A 27012-nucleotide genomic window follows, 5' to 3' on the forward strand; every position below is an offset into this window, starting at 1 on the left:
AGTTTGCAATTCCCTAATGGACAATTTTGTAAAATTACCCAACCTGAATATTCTTCTAAATCAGGAATGGAAGGAGTATTTAATTTTTTAGAAGAAGCCAATCCAAAGCATGTTGTTTGAGAAATGGTAGAGTTAAAAAATAACATATGATTTGGGATGAGACATGCACGGTGCAAAGCCTCAGTGCCTTATACCTGCCAACTTTTAGAACCCCAAATTGATTTAAGGTCAACTGTTTCCTTCCACAACTCGTAGCCTCCAACAGCTGGCTGGTCTAGGAAGGACTTCGAATACAATAACTTAGCATCGGTAAGTCTAACTCTGGACATGGACTTTTCTGTCATTTTAAAATAAAATGAAGTGGGATTGGACTGATTAAACTCGGTAAAATAAGTGTACTTTCTCAAAAACGTACTTGAACTGCCTTGTAAAGGAGCTGGGCAAAGCTCCCACTGTGTATAATTTACAGTACTCCTTTTGTGTAAGTAGTGGTTGTCAAAATGTTGGAAGCAAAATAAATCACCATAATTAGCAGAATCTAAATAAAAATGTTCAGCATCAAAAGCAGCATAATATTTCAAATCAGAAAACTATGCCTCCATGGCCTGAACATCCCAATCATCAGAACGTATGTTTTGTTTCACCACATCCCCCATGTTTACTCTAAGAACATTAGGAACATTAATAACCTTAGTCGGGCCATGGATTTGAAATTTAACTGCATCCCATACAATCCCATCTAGGACAGGCCAAGCAGTGATAATAACAAATGCCAAGTCTCTCCTCAGTCTTTGGACAGAATGTGAGGAGGAAAGGGGTGCCAATGTTCCATTTAGATGTCGAATGCATGTTCTCTCTTCGACATAGTGTCCATTGACGATTCGGAAAAAATAAAACACAAAACCAATTGACATAAAAAGATATATGGAAAGAAACAACAGCCAAATATATGTCCAAGGTGGAATCAAATTTTTTTTTTAAATAAACTTGCATAGACCGCAGTCTGTGAGGGCTTTCTTGACGTATGTGAGACAGTGTCAAATGAGAATCTGGACTCTGTGGCCAAACGGGTCTGCAAATCAGGCATTGATAAGTCAGTTGGGTAAGTGTAGTCCTCAAGTTGAGCACCAGACAAAGTACTCAATAAAGGACTAGAAATTGCAGGCATCTCGAGGGCCACCTCCTTCTCAGCATTCGATGTAGAAGCCAAAACAGAATTCCTTACAATCGAAGTACAGGAGACCGCCTGTGTCATACTAAGAAGAATCGGCCACTCTGTGTATCTTGACATTGTCAATTGAGATATACCTGTTTTCCTTACGACCTGGAAGTGGTGGTAAAATGACTGTTCTTGTGCCGTTCACACCAAGCACAGGAACCGGAGCTCGGTAAGAGGGAACAAATTCTTTCTTGTTCTCTATCTTCTCCCGAACCAGTTCTCCAACTTGGGGTAGCCAGCGACCTACTGGGATCTGCAATGCATCATCCAAAGTGGAGGGCAAATGTTCCTTTGCAAGACTGTCTCTTGTCTTTTGTAGAGTCTGTAAAACATTGCAATGTTCATCTACGTGAAAAGAGGCAGCGCTAGCCACCGAGTCTAGACCGTCAAGGTCCGGTACATACATCTTGTGACCAAAGAGCATTTCGTATGGTGTCCGCCCACCCAGAGACCTTTAAGGAGATTATTAAGAGCACGCTGCACGCCATTGAGATGTGAATCCCTTCGTTTTTGCCGATACAAGCCGCCCGTTGATTGGACCATTTCGTGAGGGGGAAAGAGCGCCAAAGAGGTAAGCAAAAAAGAAAGGGTCTCCTTGACCCTTACTTGCTAAGCGCAATAGCTTTAAAATAGCTCATAAATTAATGTAACTATTGCTTAAATTCCCCAGGGACTCTGCCAAAGATTAGAGGCCTGATAGAAGCGAGCGCTTAGCAAAACAAACTGCTGGTCTCCGCGGTTAGAAGGGGAGAAACGAAGAGACCCGTCCGACGGCAGCGCTGCCTGCAAGAGCTGAACTCCGAACGGTGTTTCTTCTAAAAACATAATTATCAAGGTATGAATACAGGCTGCTTTCCTAATCTACGGGGCATTGACAGGAGCTTATTACAAAAGAAAAGTCAGAATAATTAAACGTGCTATTTATTTTATTTTCTCCTAATAGTTCCATGGTAACGCTGTATTTGTTCGTGGGGAGCTGTAATCTTCCACTGTCACCACGCGGGTTAGCTTGAAAATTAACCAGTTACTGCCCTATGGTGTGTCGCCCTGAATAGTTGGAAGACTTCTTTATACGTGGTGAGATAGATACCATTATAAAGCCAAATTAAATTAATTCCAGTAAGAGCTTTATGTCTCAACATAACGTTTAGTTTACATGGTTTTATTTATAGCTAAGAAGTATTCGTTTGCTCAAAGAAAACCACTGAAAGTGTGAATACAGGCTAAGTGAGATGGGAGCAGTGGAACCTTAACACTGAGGTATGCGACATGATATAAAGAGAAAATCAGGATATTTAGATGCCGCTCTCTATTGTGCCAAGAAAATAAACAGGGTTTTATTAAAGAACACAAAATTATGTCCTTTGCAGGTTTTCACATGCCATTTTTAGAGGAAGAAAATAACGGTGCCTCACTTATTCTGTTTTAAACTGAAGAAATTTACAGACGATCCGTTTAAACAGAGGTCTATGTCAGGTAAAAACAAGGGAATCTTAATATTTTGGGAGAATAAGAATAGGTATACACAGACTGAAATTGAACACAATGTTGGAGAGAATAGAAACGCAGTATTAGTAACGTAGAATAATATAGGACACCAGTTGCAGGCGTGGTCGAGGTTAATACTTGAATTTCATTGAAAAATATGATTGAACCTTTGTATCTCTGCAACCTCAAATTCTTTTTCCCTTATCTTGCTGCTTAAACTTTTTTCTGGGTCTCTCTCTCTTTTTTGATAGAAGGATAAAGAACTGATGCTCTTTAATAAAATTTGAACAGGATTCTTAAAGAATGCCAACAGCGAAACAAATGTATGTTAGAGACAAAATAGAACATATTACAATTGTAATTGTCTAGGCCTGTTCACCTTAGGATACCTCCAGTAATAATGCATCTCTCGTACACTATGCTATGTATTAAGCAATATTCTAGATAAAATAATGAACTGCACTAGATATCTCAATGCTAACTGAAGTGAATCAAATAACAGAAATGAAATGTATAATTGTTCTGGGGTTCGTTATCATCAATCATGAATAGACAGAATGAAACTGTAAACCATGACACTGTTTTTAGAAAAAATAAGAACTAATATTACTTTGTTCTTTATAGATAATTTGGCTGAAACTATAAATGTCCTGAGGAAGACACCACGACGTGTCGAAACGCGTTGACTGACATACAACAGCCACAGCAACAATAGAAAGGACATGTATCACTGTCCTTCTAATGTTTTTTAATTTATGTTTTATAATAAAAGTATATCATTTTCTATCATCAATTCATCATAACTGTATAACTACATTGTAAAAATGTATCCCTGTTTTTATTAAAACACACTATTTTTGATATCAATATGATTGTTTGTGTTATGGTTTAAGTTCTCTACTTTTGGTAATGGTGCAGTTAAATACATAGCTAGTGTTTTGTTAGACAGATAGCCTGGGTGTTTACCTTCACATTGTTCGCCATTGAGATGGGCCAGCCAGTTCCTGCCAGTGCCTATAACTCGAGCTGTCAATGATTGCTTTCAGTCACGGTTCATTCTTTCCACTACACTATTACCCTCAGGTCTGTATGGAGACGAAAACTTGACTTGGACCCCCATCGAAATCATGGCATCCTTATACGCCTTAGAGGCGAAAGTTGGACCCTGATCCGAATGGAAGGTTCCACAGGCAAAAATCCCTACAAAGACGCGCAAATCTCTTATGACAGTCCGTGAATCAGCGCTGCGGTGGAGCCAGACCCAAACAAAGTGTGTGCATGAATCAACTGCGACTAAGATGTACTTATATGCAGTATCAGAAGAAAAAGGACCGCAGTGATCTAAATAAACGCAACCTAGTGGTTTATTAGATATGTACAACTGTGTCTGGGGCAGACGCGCAACAGTCGAAGGCTTAATCTGCTGGCATATGTCGCATTGAAGGACATAATCGCGCGTCTGTTTGTACAGTCCCCGCCACCAGAAACGCTGTTGTAAATGAGATACAGTGGCCGAAACGCCCACATGCGCAGATGCAACACCTTCATGTGCCGCTGTGATCAATGTATTTCTGTGTTCCGAGTTGGGAATCAATCTCTCCCCAACTTCAGGAATTTTCATATAGGGAACCTTATCGGGACTTAAGTGGTATGAGTACTTCGAAGGGAACCCCGTAGGATATTTACCTCCCTTCTCAGTGGCAGCAACAGCCGCCAAGATATCATCATCAATCTTACTTTTGGACTGTGTAACTGCTGCAACTACATATGTCGATACCGCAGATTTCGCTGCCTCATCAACAAGCGAGTTGCCAACAGCGTGTACTCCAACGCGCTGATGACCCAGAGTATGAATTACAAACACGAGCGGTAACTGCTCTTTAAGCTCAGCCACTCGGACCCAGATCATTTTATGTTTTATTGTGATACCCTTGGAATCACGATAGTCATTCTGAATCCAAAAGAGCAAGTTCTCATTGTAAGACTGGACACAGTAGTAAGAATCACTCACAATAAGAGTCGTCACACTAGGATCATCGTACTCCGATGCAAGCATCAGAGCACGAAGCTCTGCCAATTGTGCGGTGCAGTCCCCTAGAGTCTGCGTGTGCACGACTCTGGACTTGAACTCATCATTCACCATGGCACCTACCACAATGGCGCACACGGAAACGTAGGAGTGCTTAGAGCCATGCGCAACCTGCGCCGAGACATCAGTGTAAATGATGCAATGGAAATCCTCCAAAGGCTGCATAGCTAAAGGAGCAGGATGAACGAATTCATATTGCAAATACTCCTGCGACCATAAGGAGGCATCAAAAATAAACGTGACATCCGGGGACGTCAATGAAGCAGCCCATTGTATCCACCGAGGGTGTAAAGCTTTGGAATTAAGTACACTGGCTTTCGTAACTGCCTCCAAAGCAGGACACGGGGTAACAACCAACATGCGTTTTCCCTGCGACAGAGCACGTTCCTTAAGAATCGCCATCTGTACAGCCGTCAAAACTTTCTCCAGAGTGGAAAATCGCATTTCAGCCGAAGTGTACAAGTGTGACTTGTAAGCAATAGGTACTGTGTCTCCTTTGTTAAAAGTCAGGTAAGTGAAACCCACCATCCCAGGGATGATTCTTATCACCAGGTTGGTGTGTTTGTCACAAGTCAGTAAGAATTTAGAAGCGAGCAGATCAGCCTGCAAAGTTTGCAGGATAGCTGAGTGCTCAGGCAGCCAGCATGATTTTGTAAAAGTAGGTTGTATCAAAGCATACAAAGGCTTGATACGCTGGGCATATTCAGGAATGTATGTTCTCCCGAAGTTCAAAAATCCCAGCAAAGACTGTAATTTTTTCAGTGTCGTCGGAGCACGCAGTTGTGCGCATTTCTCCAAGAAGTGAGGAGCTAATCCTCTACCTTCATTGTTGAGCTCGTAGCCCAGAAACAACACTGTATACTCTGCAATGTGCTATTTTGTAAAGTTGAATTTGTAACCGAAGTCTGCAAAGCTACAAATTAAGCTGTCAACTCGACACAGATGCTCCCAAAGTTCGTCGTCTGTGAGATAAATGTCATCCACATACGTGCAAGCATCAGGGTCGATTCTCTCCAAGAGAGAGACTATGCGGGCAGTAAACACACCAGGACTATTTTTATAGCCCATCGGTAAATGTTTGAACTGTTTTTGAATGCCGCCGCACGTAAAACTGGTCCATTGGGAACTCAGGCCATCCAAATAGTTGGCATAAAAACCGTTGGATATGACAAGCGTGGTTTTAAACCGCTTACGCCCAAGACTATCCACTAAGCCAGAGCCGTGAGTATTCTGTACTGCACAGGTAGGGCAATGCAAGTTTAAATGCCGGTAATCCAATACCAAACGATACGATCCGTCAGGCTTAGTCACAGTAAAAAGAGGGTTATTCATTGGTGACACACATGTTTCAATCACTCCTTGATATTCCAATTGTTCAAGGATTTCCGCAACGGAAGCCTTAGCTTCACGTCTAATGGGATATTGAGGTTGAGGCTGCGGCTGAGACCGCAAAGGAATCTCGTGGTGTGGGGAACATTTATCCCAACCACAGTGTGTACGGTACAGAGCCGGCACCAGAGCCTTAACCCACTCTTCTGCAAAATTCAGCACATGCTCCTTCGAGACTGTGTGCACGAAACTGGGGAGGATTACCTCCTCCCCTCGCGGAGATGTGAGAACAAAAGGTGGGGGCAAGTCAGCCTCCGCTAACAAAATGTCATAAGTAGTCGTAAGATTTTCCCGAAATATCCCTTTTATGGTACGCTGTATGTCACCTTCTATCAAAAGGACTATTTCATAAAGTCTGTCAGGGGGAGCAACTTTAGTGTCAGCTGTTTCCACTACAACATAACGGTCAGTCGCTGTCACCTTCAGTAGTGGACGCAGGGCCTCTCGCACTATGGTAATCTCCGCCTCGCTGTCCAGTAAGGTCAGAGCCCATGTCAGATTCCAAAGCCGTTTTCTCACTATCTGTGGCATATCTCGCTGTTAAAGCGGTGACTTTCTCCTTTTGAAACTGGGGCCTCTTTGGTGTAGAGCCGTTCTGCTTGCCTGCATTGACTTTCGGGAGGGGCTGGTCGCGTCCTTGCTGGCCACCCCGACCCCTGCTGCCTCCTCCACCACCCGTCGCCGAGGCCGATGAATCCTGAAAAGAACGAGGAGAGCGTTGATCAGAAACCTGAAATCGATCAGGTGATTTTATCTTCGCGCGATCCCGCAAGTCATAAACACTTTCTGTGGGGGCAGGCAATGGAGACGCAGGACGAGACTCCTGTTTCTGTTGCTGTTGCTTTCCCTGTTTTTGTTTTTTAGGCCAATTTTATTTTTTGGTCTTGGGCTGGACGTCAGTCTCTGACTTCTGCCCTTGGGGTTGGTTCTTCTCTTTAGTAGAAACAGGTTTGAGACCCCTACTATTGCGGCCCATGGTTTTATAAGCCGCCACAATAATTCTCGCTAACTGACGGGGTTTCTCGGCATCGGGAAGCACCTGCAAAGCATTGGCTACCTGAAAGTTCACTGCATCTCCCTTGACATTAGCAAGAACGAGATCGCAAACCACATCAAAGGTGCCACATAGGCGCATACCAATTCAACCGCAGCCTCAGGTCCGTGCTCATCCTGAACACGCTTAAGGACCGTAGGCAGGACAGTCATAGACGGAGTGGCGTAACATCTCGCATAGACCGCCGCAAATGTTCTACCCCAGGTCTCGCAATCACCGATTTCAGGGGCCAAGTCTTTAGGTAAGCTTGTTGTCAGAATCCTGTGTTTTTCACCAGGAGTCGTGTTAGGAAATATTGCTTCCAGCTGGTCAAACTTCTCGGCAAGCCAGAAAGGAAAATTATCCTTATCCTGGGGGCGCTTGCCCATCACAGCATTGACCATCACGGGACTGAGCTTCATACCGCCCTGTCCTGCAGGAAGCGCCGCACCACCCGGGGCCCCTCATGGGAGATTACGGGTTATGTATTGTACTAACGACCGAATCACGCTAATTGCGACCACATGTAGTAATCGTAACTCAATTACGGTACACGCGCCGTGTTGAGGATGAGGAGTAAATCCAAGCAAAACAGGCCAATTTGCGCCTGGAATGGACAAAGGACCCAACCCCTGAGCTGTTAAAGAGTGGGGGAGGGCGCCATCAAACCAAACGCGGTGCTGCCAAGTATCAATAGGTACTTCCTGTGCCCTATACGGAGTATATTCATTCGGCACAGCAGTGGGAGTGTACGTGTGGAACACACATGAAGTTCCGTCCACAGCTGGGAAGGTCACCCACGAGTAAAAGATTTCGTAAGGGTAAGCCACCTCTGCACTCACCACCATTATCACAGCCATGCCATCCACGGGAAAATTATAATGCTGCAAATGGTTGTGCACCGCAATGCGACTGTGCTGCGGAATGTTCACCGCGGCCATAACGACACAGAAAGACAGAGGAACAAAGTTAACTTTGTAGCACAACTGGGTTGTAATTCAAAGAAACCATTTAGAAAGATTCAAGCTTGAAAAGACCTATTGCAAAAATAGGTAGGTTTTTCCGACACCACTGTTTTCCGAAAACGAGAGTGAAGGGGTTCAGGATCGAAAGATGTACTATTTAAGGGTCATGTAATAAGACCACCGAAAACATTGGGCGCCATGTCGCAGGGATCCTGTTCTCCTACAGAACTGTGCATAGAGACTTGGAACCTCAGTGAGTTAGGGTGTGCCAAAACTCACCTTAGTACACAAAATCCCCAACCTGACTAGCTACAGTGTCTCATTGGTCATTACAAACTCCCAATACTTAGACAACCCAGAACATGGACTTAGATTACCTCAGGTAACGTGGAACACATGAACACTCTTCGTTATACAATCATTTCAATTCAAAACAAGGAGTAAATGAGGACGCAAGCATATTTGAATTGTTTATTTACTAATACAGGGTTCTCCAGCGCAGTATCTTAGATAATACTAGCAAACATATTATAAGAAGCAAAGTAATCAGCATAGTTAATAGTCCATAGAATGCAAAAGGTGAAAACATGTTAAAATGCTGAAATGAATCGGGTTGAACAACACCTAATTCTCACCCTCCCTGACTAGTATATTATATTATATCTAAGAAGATCTCATTGGGTTTTAGCAGGGTGGCCCCATACCTCACGATCCTAATGGTAAGGGATCACATCATCTTCCACCAGCTCTCTGCATGCGAAGCACCATCAAGTGTGTGTGGGTGCGCTGCGTGAAGCAGTATAAAAAGTGCCTAAAGCCAGAATTTGGCTGCCGCTGCATGTATGTTATGTCTAGGAAGGTGCGAAGATCAGACCTCACAACAACCACTGTGTCGAGTTATCCTTGAAGGCTTCAGCACTCACTGTACAGACACAGCTCACTAAGCAAAGCTGATATCAGAGTAATAACATCTTATTCTCGTGTGAATCAAAGCGCTCTACTAGGCTCAAAGCTATAACAACAGTTATGTGTTGTGTGCAAAAGCAGCAGAAAGGAAAAATGGCGTTTAAACTTCTAATAAGCTCATGCTAACTTAACACAGCATATAGGCAACGCGTATCTATATGACAGCAGATGATTTGAAAGAAACTTTGCAACATTGATGGGACCTCTTGTAAAAGATCTCAGGAAAGGCAGGGCGTTTGAGAGGGGTGTAGGACAGAACAAATCTTTTGAAAATGTAAAGAATCAGCTACTCAGTGTACCTACTTTTCAACTGTATGTCAGTGGCAAGCATAGTGTAATCTCAGTAGATGCATCTGCCTATGGACTAGGAGGTGATCTTGATCAACAGAATGGAAGAAACTAAAGCGCAGTGGTGTATGACTCCAAGGGCTTGAAAGAAACTGAAAGATGGTATTCAGTTATTGAACATGAGCTGATTGCTTGTATTTGGGCAGTGAATTGTTTCTGGCATTACATATGGGGGGGAAAGATTCACTTTGAGTTCTGTCCATAAACCACTAAAAGAGATTTTGTCACCAGGAAGACAAACTTGTAATACTGCTCGTAAGGCTTGTTATCTTCTTATCTCTAGAAATATAACTGTTATATAGTTCATGTTCCAGGAAGTGTTAATCAACCAGCTGACTGTCTTTCCAGACTTCTATATTATAAAGCTGAAAAAGTAGAAAATTAGGATGATGAAGTTGATGTGGTTGCACAAATTTGTGGTGTATGTGCCATTAGCGAGGAAAGAGTGAACCAAGAAACATGGATGGATGAACAAGAGAAGGACAATGTACTCACTCAAGTAAAGACATTTGTAAAGGACAGTTGGCTGGCTCTAAGATCCTTAAAAGGATCCCTTCCTTCATTTGCTCCAAAGGGTAATGAATAGAATGTAGATGGGAATTTGGTTTTCTGTGCAGATAAATGTACATCCCGGAAGAAATTAGAGATATCGTTCTTAAGGAGTGCAACACAGGTCATCTGGGAATGTTGTTTTGAGCTAATATTTTTGGTGGCCTACTATGGACATTTAGTCAGAAAGATTTGTTAGAAACTATGTGATAAGTTCTTCAGCTAATAAGTCCTGTAAAATAAATCTTCCATTCATGCATAATGTGCCTCCTCAAATGCCACATGGCAGAAAATGGGGCTAGATATTTCTGGACCCTACAAGATTTTCCCATATAACATGAGGTATGCTGTAGTGCTTATTGATCATGATTCTTAGTGGCCTGAAGTGATGTTCATTGATTATGTTTACCCTGAATCTTTACTTGATATTCCTATGAAAGTTTCCCACAGAGAAGGGTACCCAGAGCAAATTGTCACAGACAATGAGGTGCAATTCACTACTGTAGAGATCTATTAATTTGTAGTCGCTAATAAGGTCAAACACATATACTGCGCTGTATGACCCCATTATAATGGTCTAGCAGAGGGTGTCAACAGATCTCAATGATAGTTTACAATTAACCCTAGTTGAGGGTACTCCATTTGTTGTTGCTATCAGAAAGAGACTACGGCATACAGAATCTCTATCACTTCTGTCACTGGCAAGTCCCCGTTCAGGTTAGTAAGAGGGAGTTAACCTCTATCATCTGTATGTCAATGATGGCTTAACTCTAAGGGGCATATGTACAAGTCCCTATCGCCACCACAACATCACCTTTAATGACGTTGTGGTGGCCATAGGGGCTGAACTTATGTAGAAGGGAGCATTAAACCACTTAAAGTGGCTTACCGCTGCCTTGTACATAAGGCTGCCTTTCACGTAATGGTTAGCATGAAAGGGGTGGACAGTGGGTGTTGCGCTGGGCGTTCCACCGCAACACCCATTCATTTTGAGGCTGCCCCTATCTACAAGGGTGGCTCACATAGGAGGCAGTGCGAAAATTAAGACCAGGTAAAAACTGATCTTAAGATGGCAAAACGAGGAGAAACGCATTATTTCGCCTCGTATTTGCTTTTCCCATGTGTGCTGCCTTGTGCAGCACACATGGAAAAAGCAAACTGCCATTGTTTGTTTATGTACATAAGGCAGCACACATGAAAGTGACAGAATAGCAATTTAGGATTGTTTATGTGCAGGAAGGGACACCTTCCTACACATAAACAATCCTCCTCTGCACGAAGACAGCCTTGCACCATGGTGCAAGGGTGCCTATGTTAGAACTAAGTTGCTAAACGTAGCGCCATCATAGGGGGAAATGCAAGACTGCAACACATTCTTGTAAATATGATGCAGCCTTGTGTTTCTGAAGTGGCGGAGAGAGGTGTTAAGCCAGGAAGGCTTATGCCTCTCTGCGACACTTTACTGTACATATGGCCTTAGATTTCCTTCTCTCTCTGAATGGAATTTCTGTTATACCATGACCAAGAGTAAAGAAAACGTCCAACTATGCAGAAGAGATTCCGGGAAGATTATAATAGAATACACAAAACAAAGACTCAGAATTTTGTGTTGTAAATATTGTCTGAGTACTCATTCCCAGAATGCTAAAAAAAGAGAGTCCTGAATTTTATAAACGTGTGAGGATAGTGAAGATCAATAAGAATAGCGTAATTACTGAAGATGGCAATGGTTGGAATTTTCAAGACATTCTCCAAATTAAAAGACAATTTCACCTCATTTAGTAATAGGTCACCTGACAAAGAGTGCACCAATTGGAATTCTGGTTGTAACACTGACAAGTATCTTCAGATTCCATTCCCTGAAAATGTGAGGTCAATTAATTCCAACAATGAAAGCTGTGATATCTATGCGGTGGATAGTGTCAGTTTTTCTGAGACAGACACTGCGTGTGTTGACAGAATACAGTTGAACCCATGAAGTTTTCACAAAGAGGGATATGTATTATTTTGCATTGAGTAAATGTGATGTTATTGCTACTTCGTCCTTTGCAATATGGTCAACCATTGAGCTCCTTGTTTTCCCTTTTAGCCCTTCCACTTTGTGCATTTCTGGTCACCCATACTCATTGTACATTAACAGTACAGCTTAGGATGTGTGAGAGGCTCTTTTAAAATGTTGGTGTTTTTGATGCAATGCCGATCTCTGCGAGGAATACAGTTTTTGTTGCTCCCTTTGACAGTGTGATTGATTAAGACTGCAACACTCCCCCTCCCAGCAGAGCCTCCTCTTCTCTTCTTGAATGCTTCAAGATATTGAAGACCTGGCTTTTTAATTAACCAAACTGCCATCAGTAGAGCTAGGCACACTCACCTACTCAGTGCCAGGACAACCTCAAGGGTGATAGTGCACTTTACAAATGCACATAACATAACACAACATAAAATAACATAACATAACACAACATATACCATGACATGATATACTTTAACTGGAGGTTGGCTATCTAGGAGAGTCGTGTGCATGAATAGGAAAAGCCCTTCCTGTCATCTGCATGTCAAAGGTGACTTTGCTAAAGCTTTTGTTGGTTCTGACAACTGTTTCTGTCCACTCCCAAATAGCTAATCCTTGATAAGTGTCCAACAGCTAACATTCTCCATCTACACTTCCTGGGCTCAGAGGCTGAAAGCTAGAATTGTTAGTTCTCCAGGCAAAAGATCTATATTTCAGCTCTGATTAGCTGCTTTAAGCCTGTTCAGGCTCAGAAAACATAAAGTACATTTTTATAAAGTTACATTTCCACTCAAGATATCAAACATCTGATATCCTCATTACATAAATATCATATTATATTATAGTATAGTAAGTGTAAAAAAACTTTGAAAGATTTACCTAGAATTTCCACAGGCAAAGATAGGAGATAAAGATTTTAATCCCGCCTACACCTATGCAGGTAAATTATTAGCAACGCCTACACAGTGAAATACCTTTTAGAATGTATTTCACTGTGAGAGCATCCTAACCCAAAATATAGTGTATTCTTTTTTTTATTGATTAAGACCCCACCCTGTAGGCATACAAGACACATTTTATTGGTTTCTTATAAATACATAAATAAAAGAGGCTATTCCTAAGTGACAAAAGCTAGAGCACAGCCAGAGCATGATAGTGTACCAGGCAGATATATGTGTTGGTTATATGTGTAGTTGGTGTAAATACATACTGCTGCCATATGTTACATTTAATTTCCATGCCATAATAGCATTTGCTGCACGGAACAGTTAAATAGATCAATTTGGTGAAAGGGCCGATAATACTCACTGTGGCAATGAACAGCAATGTCACACTGCACAAAGCCCTAATATCAGAAAAATAAGAGTCCAGAAAAATAGAAAAACATCTTAGGCGACCATGCTGAAAATGGAAATAAGCTACTGGTGCTTTGTCAAGGTCTGGATGGTAGAAATCTCCCAATCCAATACAGACTCAGTCTTAGCATCCAAATGTTGGATCTCTCTGTTGCCAACCTGATGCTCAAGGTAGACTGCAGAGGGATGTCCCACCTGGTATTTGGTCACCTTCATCTTCAGTATTGTTCACCGTTCCCTTATGGACATCTGTTCTAGATTCTTCAGGTGGTACACCCAGAAATTGCTAAAGAAAGCAATGTCATCAATGTAGACCACACACAATTCATCCAGAACATAGCAGGCTTGTAAAAAGTGTCAGAGGTAACCTTAAGCCCAAAAGACATGTCCATAAAAGTGTACAAACTCTCAGTCATACAGACTGAAGTCTTCTCTTGGACTAGGTATCAATGCAATCGGCCACTAACCATGTGTCTGATCAGTGATGTGTGCTGCAGAATGTAGCATACATAGAACGATCAAAAAACACTGAAAATAATGTTTTTTCTTTACATTGTGCCTACCCTTTGCCATCCCTGGGGTGGCGTAGGCTTTTGATTCATTCTCAGGTTTACGGAATCTTGTAAATCTGTGATTGTGTCAAATGCCATGGGTGTTATGTGAGACCACCCACTGTAACACCAATGGCACACCTACCTATCACAGGGTGAGTCAATGCAGCAACTTGTGCTGCATTACCTCAGTTCATATCTACAAGGCCATGAAAAGCTACGCAGGGTTGCTTTACTTGGCCTTGTCGATATGGCCCTGCAGTATGCGCCACCGGACCTCCACGAAAAGTAACTTTCAGGCGGCACAGGTGCCTTGTAAATGAGATCTATAGCTTTAACATTTCTAGGGCCAACACCCAAAGCAAATAATTTTTTAAGATTCATTTTCAGATTCAGACCCCACCATAAAACTATAAAATCATCTAAAAGTGCATTGTCTCCATTAAATAAAATCAAGAGAACTCTAGGTTTTATTTTAAGCAGACCCTTAGCTATTTTGGCCACGTAAGATTCTTGATCATTAATATACATAGGAAAAAAAATTGTGACTTGACACACCCTTGTCTAACCCCTAACTCAGACTTAATGCTCAGGTAAAGTTCACCATCTTTGACAAACGTTACCCTTATTGTGGTGTCCCAATACATTTCTTGTACTAGTCCTGTTAGACTGTGATTGAATCACATCCTGGCGATACTATCCCATAACTTTACTCTGTTGACCATGCCAAAGGCAGAGGAGAGGTCCTGGTATGCAAGGTGAATGGAACTTCTCCTATCCTCTGCATATTTTCCAATGATCAACTGTAGGTTTAGGCACTGTTCTACAGAGCCAACCCTCAGACGGAACCTATGCTGGACTCTAGACAAACACTGATTCTACTGCAACAAAAATTTCAGTTTGGAAGCAAGGATCATTCCTAGTATCCTGAATGCACTGTCCAGGAGGGAAATAGGGCGATAGCAGGCCGGTGAGTATCGATTTCCCTTTTTGAAGAAAGAGACATCAATGACTTCACTCAAGTTAGGAATAAGTTCCCATTTTATAGCTGCCTTAATAACATTAGTTAGAATGGGAGCTCAAAGCTGTGTATTTTCTGTAAAGAGATACAGAAGGACACCGTCTGGACTAGATGCTTCACCCGCAGGGCTTTGAATAACAGCCTCAATAACATGTTTTATATCAATAGATTCACTTAGGGCATCATACATTCCTAGGTTGTGGACTTCTACCTCACTATGGTCCCTCACAGCCTCTCTGTTACCAGGACTAGAAATATTACAAAAATGTTTAACCCAAGCTTTCAGTGGTATAACTGCATCTAGTGATGGGTTTTCAAATGAAGGGAGGCTGGTTTACAACCTACCAGAAGGCAACACTGTCCATTAGTCGAGCAGCCTTTCCAAATCTCCCCAGGGAGACGTATCTTAGCATAGATCTCCTGGCATCCAGGGTTGCTTTGTAGGATCGCCATGCACTCTGATTTTGTTTCTCTAGAGCAATGAATTTTCGGAAAGTGCCAATCTCAACTTCCTATGGGCCAGGATACACACATGATTGAACCAACTTATAGGAGGCTTTGTTTTTGATGCTCTATTATACTGTGAACCTTAATCCATTTCAACACAGAGGACACAAAAAGCATCTATAATGCATCTCTGGGGATCCTTTGTTAATCTTAAAATCAAGTGCAAATGCTCCTTGACCAGGTTATTCTGCCTTATTTAGATTCTCCCATTTCATTCTTGCGCCCTGATTTTATGAGTTGGTTAGTGGCATGGTCTCCTGGCTTCCCACAGTACCCCTCAAATGCAAATCAAGAGCCAGTGCAAAGGGATTATGATCACTAATACAAGATACACTAACCTCATACCAAAAACAACTTCTGTTAAATCCAAAGATAGGATCAAAAAAGTCTAACTTGCTTCCCTTAGTAGTACCATTACAACTGGGTAGCAGGGAGGACCCATCTGCCCTAAATTCCTTGGCAAAGACCAGATTAGTAGAAATCATGATCCCATTAGGAATCTCCCCCACTGGGGAATGTTGGAAGAGCAAAGAGTTTCCCCCATCTTTATCCTTAGACCCACAGGCTGAGAATTCACTATTTCCACAGTCTAATGTTGAAATCACCAGAACAAGCTATTAATGTTTCCATATTGTGATTCTCCATAAAAGCCTCTTAAAAAGAAAACCTCCACTACCTTAAATACACCCACCACTCGTTGATCAAAATATTATTATACAAGTTAATCAAAATAAAATCGAATGAATATGGACTCTGCAATAAAATCATCTAGAAATTGGGTGGTAGACTAATCATTCTGGATGAGAGATATATTAGTATCTGCTTTATCAATAACAGAGAGCCAATCTGTTTTTTTAATCTTAATATAGGAATCAAGCAATGTTCTAGGTCAAGAATATTGACCCCCACCTTCTTGACCGTGGGCCACCAGAGCCAGGCATGGGGGCCTCTCAAGCCATATAAATACTGTGCTCCAAAGGGCCCTGCTGCCTTACGTGCACATAGAACTCCATTCCCCTTCAGTCAGAATGAGGTCCATACACTGAATTAGGAAGAAGTCAGTCCAGTTCCTCCCAAGATGCAAGTGGTTCGAAAGAATTCTCGCCGGTGGCGTTTAGGGTGCAAAATCCTAACGCCGCCTATTGGGGGATTCTATCACCCGAGCTGCGCAATATTTACAACATGCATTGCCGAGGCGATGGAAAGCCCAGCAATAAGCAGGAAACACCACAGGATTACCAGCAATATAACAAAGCGTTAGGGCACACATTATAAACAGGGAGAAGTGGACTTAGCATTATGATCCACCTCCCATGCAACATATAGCTAAGTCCGAAAATTAGCAGGCGTAAGGAACCGGCGATATAGCTGGTTAGCGCTACTTTTAATGTTGCTAGACGGGTTAGCAATTTCCTAGTAAATAGGAAGAAGTTGAGTTAGCAATTATTCCCGATGAATTTCAGTCAGGAACGCCTACCTCGCTTCTCATTAGCGATGCAAGGCGCAAGGAAAAGGGGCACAAAGGCATGGATTCACACGTTAGCGTGTCCATGCTGATAGGGCAATAGAATTATTACCTCTTTGCATCCGAAAACGGACCCTAAAGCAGTGATAATTCTACCGCGTGCCTTGTTGATATGCCCCTCAGTACTTCAACATCGAAGACTTGACTCACAGCCCGATTGAAAATGCTTTTTTGAGCAGCTCTAAAGAAAAGCACTTTTTACCTGAAGACATAAATACCCAATGGTAAGACTTGAATAGGACCTGAGAGTAAAAGTGCTTTAACAATGATTCAGACAAATTAGGTGACTTAAAGTTAATAATAATACAGTCCCTGGGAGCCTCCTTCTTTCCTGGCCCTACCCAGGACATTCTTCTTCTTATCATTAAAATCTCTCTATAAAAGATAATAGGCGACCCAGTCTTGTTCCTTAACCAATGAATTGCTTTATTTTCAAGGTAAACAAAATTGTCATGCTGCTAAGGGGCTAACACTGGAACGTCTTTCAACCCTATGACATAAGGTGTACACGCTGGAGGAAGCTGTGGGTAAAAAATATACATTTCATGATTCATAAATTTTAGAGGCCCCTTGGCTTCCTCCAAGGCTTTGCTTTTACCCTCCAGAATGTCTTGCAGACTGATTTCCCTCTGTGCCAACCTACAACTGTAGTGATTTCCCTTCTGGGCCCAAATTGGTTCCCCCTTAGTTTCATGTATTTGAAGCTTTAGGGTGTCTAAGCTCAGCACAGCCCATGTGATACATTTGTTTTCATGACATCATTTTAGGAATATTCTGTAAATGTACATGACCTCCCTCCCTTAAAGCCCCGCCTACCCAAGACCTTTAAAAAAAACCTGGGATGTATGTATTTCCTTAGTTTAAAGATGTATCGCACAGGGAATTGGGCAGAGACCAGGGGCAGCAAAATGATGTACTTTCTGATCAATATTGTATGGAATGTGATGATGTCAATTTCACGTTTTGGGTACACCAATATGATAATGAAAATGCTATGCACCAATGCAATTTTGTTGCAAATAAAAACAGTTAAAAAAAAACACTGGGGGTCTAGGTGGATGGTGCACAGTCTAAATATTGAGTTTTAAGTATCTACCTAAAATATCGTGTTGGAAATATTGAAGGTACAGAATATTGAGGTCAAGAATATCGTTGGACAGAATATCGATTTTAAGGTAAGTAATATTGATTTTTTTATATCGATGTAAGTAATATCGAAGGTAAATGTTTTTGTACTTGTATAGCGCACAGCTACCTACAGTGGGTTTCCCGGCGCTTGTACAAATACCGCAAGGGAACCCTTCCCGGCTTTCCCTGTGAAGTGTCCACTCCTGGGCACCCCTATGGTGCAGACCAGGCATCCCTGGCGTTGTGGGGGCCGTTGTGGAGACTAAGCAAGCTATTGCCCAGAGTTGCACCGCGGGACCCATGATCAGAATAGGCACTGAGGCGAGAATATACAGTCAGGGGAATTAATGCACACAAGACCCGCCGAGGCGGGAACCGAACCCTGGTCCCTGGCCAGAGCTCTGCATCGAGGTCTGCCTGCTCTAACCATTGAGCCACACTTCTCCACAAGGTAGTAATATCAATAGCATATATATTGATGTAACTAATCTCGATGTTAATAATATCGATATTTGTATTATTGTTATGTATTTTATTATATATGTGTAATGTTTTTTGTCAAGTATTTTACTTGTTTTAAATTATATGTGTACTATTTTTATATGTTAATAATGTTATTTTTAAGTAAATTTTATGTTTTAGTAATGGAGCGTGTTGTGGGTTTATAGGGGAATAGGGTGGGAAGTAATTTACATATACTAAATTAATTAATAATTTTTAGGAATTATGAATAAATTTTAGTTAATTTTTGTGTTTATTTCTGTAGCGTGTTTTGGGTTGATAGGGGAATTGGGTGGGAAGTAATTTAATTGTAATTAACTAATGATTTATTTTTATTTCTTGGTATGGATAGGTATTTTATTTTTAATTAATTATTAATTGGCAATTCATTATTTTAATTGATAATACTTTTTTATAATTGGTAATTAATGTTTTTAATTGATAATTATTTTTTTAATTGGTAATTAATGTTTTAAATTGGTAAATTAGTTTTTAATTGGTAATTACGTTTTTTAATTGGTAATTAATTTGTTAATTGGCAATTAATATTTTTAATTGGTAAATAATTGGAAATTATTTTTAATTAATTTGTAATTAAGGTTTTATAACAAGTATTATTTGGTACGAAAAAGAATTTTATTTTTTGTTATTTTTTAATTGTGAATTCATTTTAAATAATGAATTTTTTTTGCAATACAAATATTTTATTGTTCAATATTTAATATTTGGTGACTGATATTTATTAATTAATATTTATTGGTATGTATTGTTATTTAATTATTCAATTGTAATTATGTTTTTAATAATTATTAATGGGTATTTGTAAATTGTGTAGAGTAATTTAAAAATTAAATGATTTATTATTTTAAATACAAAAATTATTTATAAGTATGTTACATTCAAATTCTACGCTATCCAACGTTTTCCCTACTGTTTCACTCTCTGGAGTTACAATAGAAATTTTTACCCCTACGCTATCCAACGCTTTCCCGACTGTAGCACCCACTGGAGTTGGAATAGTAATTTTTACCCCTACGATATCCAATGCTTTCCCTACTGTTTCACTCTCTGGAGTTGGAATAGTAATTTTTACCCCTACGCTATCGAACGCTTTCCCTACTGTTGCACCCTCTGGAGTTGGAATAGTAATTTTTACCTCTACGCTATCCAACGCTTTCCCTACTGTTGCACCCTCTGGAGTTGGAATAGTAATTTTTACCCCTACGCTATCCAACACTTTCCCTACTGTGGCACCCTCTGGAGTTGGAATAGTAATTTTTACCCCTATGCTATCCAACTCTTTCCCTACTGTTGCCCCTCTGGAGTTGGAATAGTAATTTTTACCCCTACGCTATTCAACGCTTTCCCTACTGTTTCACATTCTGGAGTTGGAATAGTCATTTTACACCTATGCGATCCAACGCTTTCCCTACTGTTGTCCCCTCTGGAGTTGGCATAGTAATTTTTACGTCTACGCTATCCAACGCTTTCCCTACTGTAGCACCCTTTGGAGTTGGAGCAGTCATTTTTACCCCTACGCTATCCAACGCTTTCCCTAATGTTGCACCCTCTGGAGTTGGAATAGTAATTTTTACCCCTATGCTATCCAACGCTTTCCCTACTGTAGCACCCTCTGGAGTTGGAATAGTAATTTTTACCCTCACGCTATCCAACGTTTTACCTACTGTTGCATTTTCTGAAGGTGGAATAGTAATTTTAAGTGTTACGCAATCCAATGTTATCATTACTGTTGTTTTTTTGGACTTTGTATAGTAGTTTTATTAATTTAGCTATTTAATATTTTTATTATCATTTTTGATAATGTAGTGTATTATTAATTTTAAAAATATCGAAAGTATATTTATTTTTTTAATGTATTAAATATAACTATTTATATTTTATTTATGTTATTGTTTTATGTGCGTAGATGTATTTGTAATTTATAATATTTTTTAATAATGTATGTTATTTAAATAATTATTTAAACTTATTATTAAGTAAGTATATATTATATATTTTAGGTATTTGTTTAATTAGTGTTATATTATTGCATATGTATTATTTATTAATTTTAAACATTAATAAATATTTTTAACCATGTTTATTTAGTTTATAAGTATTATTTACTTTATTTTACACTTTTCTAATTACAAAAACCCCCCGATATTTTTAATTACGATATTTTTTACATCGATATTTTGGTTTCGATATTTTTGTACTTACCATGTTGTAGATAGGTATCGATATTCTTGCCTTCGATTTTCCATTGTCGATTTTTCTGTAGGTTGCTATTTTGTCCGTCGATATTCTGTCAGTGATCCTAGGTGGATAACAACCCTAACTTTTGAAGCGCAAGCCAAATCAGTAGCAGGCTCGTGCTTCGGGCTCCTGAGGTGGCTTAAACCCATCCTTGACTTTTCTATATCAAGGTAATTAACAAACCACTATTCAGGCATTTATCTTATCCCAAATAGATTACTGCAACATTCTGTGTTTGGGGGTCAACAACTCTGTAACTGGAAGACTCCAGCTGGCACAAAATGCAGTGGCCAGGCTATTTGTCTTCCTTCCGATGTTTTGCTTTGCCTCCAGCCTTCTTCACAGACTGCATTGGCTCCCTGTGGACCAGAGTATGTACATTAATACCTTGTGTACTGCTCATACGTTTCTGCTTTCCCAGGGTGCTCCTATTCTGTCACACCTGATATCTATGTATTGACCCTCATGTCGTCTGCATTTGGCCAATCTCAATCTGGCCGTTATTCCATGTGTTAAGACAGTGAGAGCGGGAGGCCAATCCTTCTGTGCAAAGGACGTGGCGCTCTGAAATTTGCTCCCCCTTTCTATTAGGAACATTCAGAATCACTTTCAGATAAAGAAAACCCCGAACACCTGGCTTTTTTCTATTTAGGGTCCCTGTTCTCTTTGCTTTTTTAAAGCTGCGTGCTGCAGTCTGTTTCTCATTTGGACTAGCACTGGGAAGCCCCATTGTTGGGACAGCTATGCACTTTACAAATTCTATAACATAACATGCACATTGTTGGTCATTCAGTGATTCTGCTTAGGATTCAGTTTTACATTGTTTATTACGTTGCCTAGATTACATAACAAGATGGTGTATTGGTTTCTTTGTCCGTTCAGCAATAGCTCCTAATGTTTTATATATAACACAGTAGCGCAACTGCAGCTTTCCAACACATTAGTTCTTATCATATAAATTGTGCCTTGCCCCTTTGGGGGCAAAAGACAACTATTCTTGAACAAGCACAAGCAAAGCCTGACAAGCAGCCTAGGGTAAACTAAGTTTACTCTATGATGTGGAGCACCTAACTACATACACCAGGTATGGAGTCTGTGTCCAATCCTAAACATGACATATATATCCCTGTGCTCACATAGTAAGGGTAAGCCTGGACAAATAGATAATTTGCCATGGTGGAGATGTGTATTTTATACAGCCTGATAGTAATGCTAATTACTCCATCTGCCTAGTGATCGCAACTCATTTGCTTCATAATAGACTACAAGAGTTTCAATAAATGTATTGTAAACTTTCTTTGGATCTTTCAGATGTTTACTATGGGTATGCATGAGTGAGTGATGAAAGGTGAGAAAATGTTTCCTTGATTTCTTTGGGGAATAGAGGGTTGTGTTCTAGGTTGCCAAAATCACCTACTACTCCGGGCAGGTTAGGAGTTCAGGTGAGGCACTGTGAGCTAGCCAGGATTTGGGCTGACAGATACTGATGTGGTAGGGAGATTGGATCCTTACATTCTGACATACTGTCAACCTAAAGGACAGTTATTTTTTACCAGCAGAATCCATTGGACACTCTTGCCCCCTTTGCTTGATCTGGCAGCCCTGTGGATGATGTGGCAAGATCTGCAGATGCTTGTAATGGGCTAAGTAACAAAGAGACCATTAGGGTGTCAACAGGAGGCACCTGTCAGTTCTTTCTTGATCTCCTCTAGGCGATCCAGGATTAGCTTCAATAAGCCCATCATAGATCTCAGGGCCCGATTACACAGATCCTCCACTATCTCGGTGGCTCCGATCTCACCTTCCCGTCACAAGGTCAATAATTGGTATTAGGGTTGATGGGCCAGGGCAATGACTCTTTGATTTAGCCTGCCATTAACTCTCTTCCTCTAACCCGCTTTGCTTCTAGTTAATAAACCATTTGCTTGTATTTAAAATTGAGATTCTGCCCCATCCATGGACCAACAACCTGGTAGGCTCCACAGCTAGGATGCTTTCACCGCTAATAGCAATGCCAAAAGTCCTAGGCCTCCCATCTAAAGTGCTCATCCCCCCTCCAAAAAAGGTAAGTCAGGCAAAGACTGGGGGTAATGGAACGAGGAAAGGTATGTCTCGAACTGGCAGCTTGATCTCTGTTTTATTCACCCCCACAGCCCTCTGTAAAAAAGCCATCCAAGGTAGTTTCCCTCATTGGTAATGGAGTGATTACAGAGGATTTAAGTTTCCCCATAATAAAGCAATAGGGGAAAATACAGTCATAAATAGTTCTTTAAAAGGAGAAAGTAGACAAAAGTACCTTGCAAAAGATGGAAGAGAGGTGGGCAGCCCAGCCTCCTCCGGGCTTTGATGGGCGAAAACGGACCTGGTGAAGGAAGTGGCCCTTAGGCGCCGCCCGGGTTACTTACAACCACCTGCTATGCCTTCTCAATAATGAAGAGTCGGTCAGACCGTAGACAATACAAACAAGCTTTTATTAGCACTACTCTGCAGAGGAGTCCACTCTGACCTGCACCCTAAGATGTATGCGGAGGGACTGACCCCCCCAAGAGTCTTCCAAATGTAATGATTCTCCCCGAGAGCCTCCAACCACGCCCACAGTGGAAAGTTACTGGCCTGGGCAGGACATGAACAAAGGAGGCACAGACGAATGGGCTACACCTGCCAGATGGGTACATGTTATCTGCAACTGAAGGTTACAGCGCTGAGTCTTAGGGTCTCCTAACGTGGAAGAAGAACTACACACTCGGATTGGTATGCGAGGGCAGAATGGCCTATTTATTAGCAGTCAAAACAGCCTTGAACAGAAGAGAAAATAATAATGAAATACAGTGTTCTGCTGAGGCAAGCAATACGAGTGATGAGGCCTAGTTCAGGCACAGCCTAAGCAGACTAGTAGGGATTATGAAATACAAAATGGGATCACACTCGCTAACTAAAACCGGCACATTATGGGGATAACTCAGTGGGTTGCATAGCATGAAAACAAATGGTGTTTCTTTAGCCACACACTGCTAACCTAAAACAGCATGAAACAAATGCATAGTAGGAATGGGGGTTTCAAACCTAACACTGGTCTTGGCTTCGTCTTGGCCTGGGCAAGCACCCAGGCATGTCCTGAATTTGTCCTGAGCCGCTGGAATAAAGAGGGCCTTTTCTGGTGTTAGATCGGTGCTCCCCTGCTCTCCCGCCTCCTCCTCTCCTGACAAGGCTTGCATGGGATTGTACTTCATCTCTTGCCACCACTAAAATGGCCCGTGCTGTGGGAAGAAAGCAGTCCTTTTGTGGCACCGACTGGTGTTCCTCTGCTCTCCCCGCCTTCTCTTCTCAAGAGGCTTGCAGGGTATTGAAATCCACCCCTTGCTGCAACCAGAGAGTCGAAGTTGTGCTATTCAATCTTGCAGCATGATCTACCACAATCAAGATTTAACTGTTGCCTCGTGCTGAATAAAGATTAGATGGACCAACAATGGCAATGTCCCAGGTTGAGTGGAACAACAACTTCTGGTAGTGGCACTAACAGTTTTCTAGCATACCCTCTGACTTACCTATCAATTGGCAAGTGGAATAGGTTCTCACCACACTCCTGGGCAATACTGCAAAGCATACATCATATCATGGAACTTTTAAATGCCCAAGAGACCTGCTAAAGACAACCTGAGTGACAGTGGTGACAGTTCCTGTATACTAGGGAAACGCTAGCTCCTGACTCAGGAGTCAAGGGTTCACCATATGGTAATTCATCCTCCCAGCCAATATGATGCCATAAAACTACTCACTTTCTGACCGTTTGCTTGGGTTTGTTCTAAAGTCCCATAAGTGTAGGGCATTCGACTTTTGCCTGCAGGTGAAGCAGTGATCTTGACTTCAGCACCTAGTGTACATCTCTGGGACCCATCCTGCTTTCCTTCTGTAGCAGGGACAATGGGCAACATGAACAATGACTTCTTAGAATATCCTCTGCTCCACTGCTCTGCTCACTACCTTTTTACTGTCATTGCAAATCTGGGATGGTCCCAGTCTCATTCTGAAACAAACATGCAGTCTGTGCGCTGCTCAACAAAACGTTCGTGGTCCTGTTGTGTGTTTCCTGCATAGCCAATCGTAGTTTCTCCTCATTTCTTTTGCACACGTTACTATACAAACATGCTTGCTTTTGTGCCACATTATATTTTCACACAGAACCTGAATATGTTTTTGCGTTCTGTTCTATTGCTGGGATTTAGTCTGAACAACACAGACAAGGTCAAGAAAAGCTTCCCTTGAACTCAGGATAAAGATTTTGGAGCTCATTCTGAGCGGTCTGTTGTGGTTATTTCAGCTTTAATTTGGGTTACTTACTATTGCACAATTAGCATCTTTACTGATTGTGGAGTTAAAAACAATCAAACAAAGTGTGTTTCTGCTCACATTTTCACTTAGGAAATATAAACAGAGAAGTACCTGGAAAACATGGATTGCACGCTGTTAAATCACCCCAGACTGGGCAACCTATGTTTTATATCTGGGAAGAGGAGTGCGTCAGAGTGATGAGAGAAATGCAGGAACTAAAAATTGACACCCAGACTTTCAGTCTGAGAAAACAAGGGAAAGCAGCAGGTGGAAGAAGGAATACCGGGGGGGGGGGGGGGGAATGTGTGAAAGAATCAAAGGGGAAGAGAAGGAAAGCAGATATAAAGGCAGAGAGAGGGGCGAAATAGAATGTATGAAGAGGAAAGGCAGCAACAAGAGGTGGAGAAAAAAAAGAATGAGGGAATAGATGACGCTTTAGCTTTTTCATAATTGAAAGTTTAACAAAGCGTCATTAAATGTAAATGTGTAAACTTGTAGGGTGCACTATCACCTAGAAGGTATCTTGGTGCTGTATACCGCTGTGGAACCCTTCCTGGCTTTTCCTGTGAGATGCCCCTTACTGGGCACCTCCAAGGTGAGGCCAGGCATCCTAGCGCTTTCGGGGCCATTGTGGAGTTTAAGCAAGCTATTGCCCAGAGTTGCAGAGTGGGACCCATGATTAGATTAGTCACCTAGGCGAGAATTATCGAGTCCGTGGACACTGAGCCCAAGACCCTGCCGCGTCTGGAATTGAACCCTGGTCCCGGGCCAGACCTCTGCCTCAGGGTCTGCCGCTCTAATCGGTGAGCCACACTTCTCCATTAACTGACCATATACAGATACAGCAAGGTTTGTAACAATGCATGCTTCCTTTACTGCAAAGAACAGGTATGCCTTTAGCTGGTCTTTGGCTCTATTTTAGTGTTTAATAGTGCATTCTAGGGCTTGTAGTTTGTCTTGTTACAATATGAGTATCATCTCATAACTCATGGCAAGCGAGAGTTAATTGGTGACTGTGTCTGAGAGGATCAGGGTGGGCAGTGGGGCAGTGCATGTGCAGGGAGGCCAGGAAGTGCCAAAAAGCCAAGTGTTGCAGCCCACATTTTAATTCATGTGCCATTATAGAGGAAGCAGCATTGATAATTAGGTGGCTGCTTGGCTCTGACAGCTTTAAGTTTCAGAGCTTTAAAATTGGGCCGCAAAACTTGGCTTTGGCAATCGCTGGCCTCGCTGCACATGCCCAGGGTTTGCTTCTTCTTCAGTGTGTTGTGTTCTGGGGTGCTAACTCACTTGTTTATCTGGTAAGGTAAGGAGGGCAAGTGAGGCACTATAGATAGTCATACTCAGGGTCATAGAGAATGAGGTGGTATGGTGACTCAGTCCCTACATACTGGTGTTTCATGTCCCCAAGTATAGTTCCGTAACTGAGCAGAATCATACAACAGTCCAAGTCATGTAGGCCTCTTGTCCTGGTACTAAACCAGTGGTAATCAAGTAATTGCACAAGATACATCCAGCAACTTGCTTCTCTCTTACCCCTATACTAGTCTTGGTCGACATCAATCTCAGTTTGGACAATTAGGTATTTCCTGTCCTCCCAGCTGGCCTGGTGCTATTGGCACCAGAGAAAATCTCATTGTTTTTGAGATACTTCCTCTCAACCATAGTTCCAAAAGCACCTCTATCAATTAGCTGTCCTCATTATGAGTCAGGCAGAGCAGAATTGCCTCATGGGACTCTGCTCCACCAAGTGGGTTGGTTTTTCCACACCAAGTTTTT

Source organism: Lissotriton helveticus, chromosome 7 (assembly GCF_964261635.1).
Source record: "Lissotriton helveticus chromosome 7, aLisHel1.1, whole genome shotgun sequence".
Taxonomy (NCBI): Eukaryota; Metazoa; Chordata; class Amphibia; order Caudata; family Salamandridae; genus Lissotriton; species Lissotriton helveticus.